Source organism: Pinus tabuliformis, chromosome 4_1, assembly GCF_031772625.1.
Source record: "Pinus tabuliformis cultivar Carrire ecotype Pingquan chromosome 4_1, CPIR1, whole genome shotgun sequence".
Lineage (NCBI taxonomy): Eukaryota > Viridiplantae > Streptophyta > Pinopsida > Pinales > Pinaceae > Pinus > Pinus tabuliformis.
The window spans coordinates 907,547,667-907,553,431 of NC_142303.1; positions in this window are offsets into that span (position 1 = coordinate 907,547,667).

Genomic DNA, 5,765 nt, shown 5'->3' on the forward strand with positions numbered 1-5,765 from the left:
ATTAACAAAGCCACGAATATCCAACACTATGTCCAATCTTGGTCTTCCTTGGTAGCACAAACCATAATCACTAGTGCCATGCAAATACCTGAAAACCCGCTTCACTGTTGTCGAGTGCTCCTTCCCTGGTTTTGACATAAACTTGCTCAATACTCCCACTGCATGTGCAATGTCTGGTATAGTACAGACCATTGCATAAATCAATTTACCGATTACACTTGCATATGGAACATGGGACATGTCCTCTTCCTCTTCTTATGTCTTGGGACACTGTTCAGTAGATAACCTCACACCTACAAGAATAGGAACCTTCACCGGTTTACTATCCTGCATATTCAACCTCTGCAGTATTGTCTCAACATACTTCCTCTAGTTTAACCGACGCTTCCTCTTTTCTCAGTCTCTTTTAATTTCCATGCCCAAAATATAGTTTGCAGCACCAATATATTTCATGTTGAATTTGGAGGACAATTGGGTTTCAAATCCTGGATAATTTCTTTGTCATTTCCAACCAGCAACATACCATCCACATGCAAGACCATATAAATAACACGGTCACCAATTAGTTTAAAATACATACAGTGATCTTCTTTGCTTCTGGTGAAGCCAAGTCCCTATATAAATGTATCAAATTTATGATACCACATCCTTGATGACTGTTTTAACCCATACAGAGACTTCTTTAACTTGCATACAGTTTATTTCTTACCCTTCACCGCAAAGCCTTCAGGTTGCTTCATGTAGATTTCCTCTTCCAGATCCGTGTGAAGAAATGATGTCTTCACATCCATCTATTCTACCTCAAAATTAGAAGCAGGAGCAACAGATAAAAGTAATCTAATAGAAGTTACCTTGGCAACAGGAGAAAAAATATCACTAAAATCAATTCCTGGCACCTGGGAATAACCTTTTGCTACCAACTGATATTTTTATTTCTCCACCTTTCCTTATGCATTTGTCTTCTTCTTGAACACCCATTTTCTTCCAATGGGTTTCCTTCTAGAAGGAAACTCCAGCAGATCCCAAGCCTCATTTTTGTGCAAAGATGTCATTTCATCAACCATCGCCTCTTTCCAGATTTTTCCATCCTCTGAATCTACTGCTTCCTTCACAGTTCTGGGATCATCATCAGTAATAGATAAAGCAAAATTTGAATAGAAAGTAGATGGACTATACCTTTCTAGCTGCCTTCTTTCTCGAACTGATCTTCTCACACCCAAAGTTTGTGGCTCTTCATCTTCTGATTCCTCCTCTGCTGTAGAGTATGATTCTTCCTCCTTAAGCTCAAACTCTATCTTCTCAGGTTCCATTGGTTGGACTTCATGTTTAATAACATCTTTCGCCTCTCTAAACACCACATCTCGGATGTACACAACCTTCCTTGTTACCGGGTTTCAAATCTTATAACCCTTTAAACCATCCTTATACCCAATAAAGATGCACTTTTCTGATTTACTATCCAACTTGGTTCTTTTATCCTTTGGAACATGTACATATGAATCACATCCAAATACCTTCAGATGTGAAAGAGAGGGTTTCTTACCAGTCCATACCTCTTATGGAGTCTTATCCTCCAACGTTGATGAAGGTTATCCGTTGACTAGGTAACATGCTGTCTCCACTGCCTCTGCCCAGAATTCCTGTCCTAACCTGACAACATTAAGCATGCTTCTTTCCCTTTCCATCAATGTCTTGTTCATTCTTTCTGCAACTCCATTTTTCTTAGGTGTGTATGGAGTAGTCTTCTGTCGTGCTATACCACACTTCTTACAGAATTCTTCAAAATCCTTGCTACAAAAATCTCCACCGTTATCTGTCCTCAACACCTTTATCTTCTTCTCTATCTGATTTTCCACCAGAGCCTTAAATTCTTTAAACATGTCAAAGACTTCAGATTTCTTCTTAAGGAAATATATCCATGTATTCGTTGAGAAGCCATCTATAAATGATACATAGTACATAGACTTACCCAGTGATGGAACCTTCATAGGTCCAAACACATCATTGTGCACAAGTTCTAATATCTGTTTCGCCCTCTTACCACCAGACGGGAAACTCACTTGATTTTGCTTCCCATATACATAATTTTCACAGAAATCAAGATCGAGAGAGTTATTACTCATACCTTCTACCATACCCCTACCATGAAGTATTCGAAGGCCCGTCTCTCCAATATGTCCAAGCCTTTGATGCCACAACATGGTCTTCTCTCCAGAGACCACTAGATTTTATGCTCCACTTTCAGGAACCACAAAGTTGTTGCACCCATCAACAACAATGCTACCTTGTAGGTTGTACATAGTTCCAATCTGAATTCCCCGCATCAATACCAGTGATCCCCGAACCATCTTGCAGGTATCGTTCTCGAACACTATTTTTACACTTGCATCATCGAGCTTGCTTATAGAAATCAGATTTATGGCCAATGCAGGAATATGCAGAACACCCGGAAGTGTTCTAACCCTTCCACCTTGCAACTTCAACTTTATTTTTCCACGACCAATGATTCTAGCCTTCCTATCATCCCCTAAGAAGACATCACCACCATCATATTTCTCATACTCATAGAACCACTCTCTATGGGAGTAAAGTGAAAGGATGCACCCGAGTCAATCAACCATGCCTCATGATCTACATGTGTACTTGAAGAAGCCAAGTATACATCCCCACCTTCATCTGAGGTGGTTTTCGCCTCTGCAGAAGGAGCATCATCAGATCCCTTTCCTTTATCAGGAGCTTTAGATTTACAGTCCCTTTTGTAGTGCCCTTCCTTTCCACATTTCCAACACACAACCTTTACAGGTTTTCCTGAGATTTAGATCTCCCTCTAGATTCAGATCTCCCACTCGATGACATATTTTTGTTTCTATTCTGGGACCGTTCTCATATAGACAAGGCATCACCATTCTAGCACTCCATATTTTTCTGTCTCATCTCCTCCGTCAGCAAGGATGAGACTATTTCATCAAACTGCAAGGCAATTGTATTGCTACCTATTGCAATAACGAGACTATCCCATGAATCTAGTAGAGAACACAACAAACTAATGCACTTATCTTCATCTGAAATTTTAATATCAACAGATAATAACTGACTTACCACAGTATTAAATGCGTTCAAATGCTCTGTCACTGAGTCTCCATCTTTCGTCCTCAGGTTATACAACTTTTTCTGCAAGAGCAATTTATTCACCAGAGACTTAGATCGATACAAAGTCCCTAACTTGTCCCACAAAGCCTTCACCATAGCTTCCCCTGATACATTTAGCAATACTAAATCTAAGACACACAATCATATTGTGCTCTTTGCCTTCTGATCCAACTTCTTCCATTCTTCATTGGACACTCCTGTTGGTTTGGTACCTAGATCTACCATGATCCGCTGATCTTTATCCACCAATAGATCATCCATCTTGAGTTTCCACAACTCAAAACTATGACCATTAAATTTCTCGATCTTTATCTTTCCACTGCTCGCCATCTTCTTTCACCACTAGAATCGATCCCATAGATCTCCCACTAAACAGGGTCTACCATAGGCCCAAGCAAAACCCCTCAGCAACAAAGTTGTCCCCTTGAAGCCACAATAGCTTTGATACCAAATGTAGGTTTTAACCTCGTACAGAAATTACTTGCATACGAATTCTAAAACACAAAAAATAAACAACGCGCGAGCATAACACATAAAACACATATACATAGATATTTTCCCCTGGATCCCAAAATCAGGACTACCAACTTGATTTTTCATTATGTTCCTTTCAATGATACAATACATATTTATACATGCCGAAGCATCCAATACCATGGACCGAAAACCATCGCGTCCAAAACCATGGACCGAAAACCATCACGCCCAAAACCATGTGAGAAAAACATGCACAAAACCATAGGTAGGTTTGTCCAACCTAATATAGGGTCTAGAAAACAAAATATCCCATAGGGAGGGGTTACCTGCACCCCTCAAACCCCCTGTGACCCCCCTGCTATGCAATCGGTGCAACGAAGGGGGGGCTTTGCCCCCTCTCTAACCCCCTGGTTAACTACGTGGCCTAGTCGTGGAAAGAATATAACACAACCCAACACATCCAATAATCCCAGCTGCAAACACGATATCTTGTCTGGTATCTGTTAGATAAAGCAGACTTCCAATCATAGACCTGTACTCTAGTTGGTGTACTGCGGGAGAGTCATCATTAGAATTGAGGCTACATTTTGTCATCACGGGAGTACATATGGGTTTGCAATCTTCCATCCCATACTTCTTCCGAATCTTCTTGAGATATTTTGTTTGTGAGAGAAAAATGCCATCCTTTTCTTGTTTCACTTGTAGACCAAGAAAATAGGTTACTTCCCCAAGTAAAGATATTTCAAATTCTTGTTGCATAACATATGCAAAGTTTTGACTCATAGATTCTTCATCACTGGCAAAGATGATATTATCAACATAAACAACAATAATTAGCTATTTATCATCCTCAATTTTGTGTACAATTTGTTGTGTGTGGATCCTTTTGTGAAACCTTGTTGTTGAAGATATCTGTCAAGATGATAATACCATACCTGCACAACTTGTTCTAGCCCATATAAAGCCTTTTTGAGTTTGCATACAACATTTTCATCTTTCTCCAAAATGAATCCTTCTGGTTGTTCAATATATACTTCTTCTTCTAGATCTCCATTAAGGAAAGAAGATTTTACATCCATTTGATAAACTTTGAAATGTCAAAAACTTGAAAGTGCAAGAAACATTCTTATGGCTTCAAGTTTGACTACTGGTGAAAATGTTTCTTCAAAGTATATACCTTCTTGTTGAGCATAACCTTTACAAACAAGTCTAGCTTTGTTCCTAATGACCTCTCCATTTTCATTCAACTTATTTTTGAATATCCATTTTGTCCCAATAACATTTTTATCATGAGATCTTGGAACCAATTCCCAACTATCATTCTTTTCAATTTGATCAAGTTCTTTATTCATGGCCTTAACCCAACATTCATCTCTACTAGCTTGATTTAAATTTTGTGGTTCAATGGTGGATAATAATGCTAGATAACTAGGAGATCCTAAAACAGTTCTTCTTGTTTGTACCCCAGATTCCTTTTCTCCTAGAATTTGAGTTTCTAGATGATTGTTTTGAACATACCTAGATGGAGCCTTTTCTTTGTCTGATGTGTCTTCTTTTGTTGCTTCATTTGTTTCTTCTTCTATATCATTGGGATTTGATGTGGGAAAGCATTCATCATCATCATCCTCTTTTGTTGATGTTACATTTTTGGGATGAGTGCATGCTTCATAAATCACAACATCAATGCATTCAACAATTTTTAGAAGTCTCTTATTATAAAATGTGTATCCTTTGCTTCTAGATGAGTAACCAAGAAGTATTCCTTGATCTTCTATAGCTTCAAACTTACCAAGCTTTTCATCATTATTTTTTATGAAACATTTACTTCCGAAACTATAAAATGATTTACAGTGGGAGGCTTACCATACCAAAGTTCATACGAAGTTTTATCACTATTCACATTAACATGAGCCTTGTTGAGAATATTTACTCCGATAGGTGCAGCTTCACCCTGAAAGGTGTCAAGAGTTCCAGATTCATCAAGCATAGCACAAGCCATTTATTGAATAGTTCTATTCATTCTTTCTTCCACGCCATTTTTTTGAGGAGTTTTAGCTACAAAAAATTGTCTTTTATGCCATGTTGTTCACAGAAATCAAAGAATTCATATGATATGTATTATCTTCCTTGGTCAGATT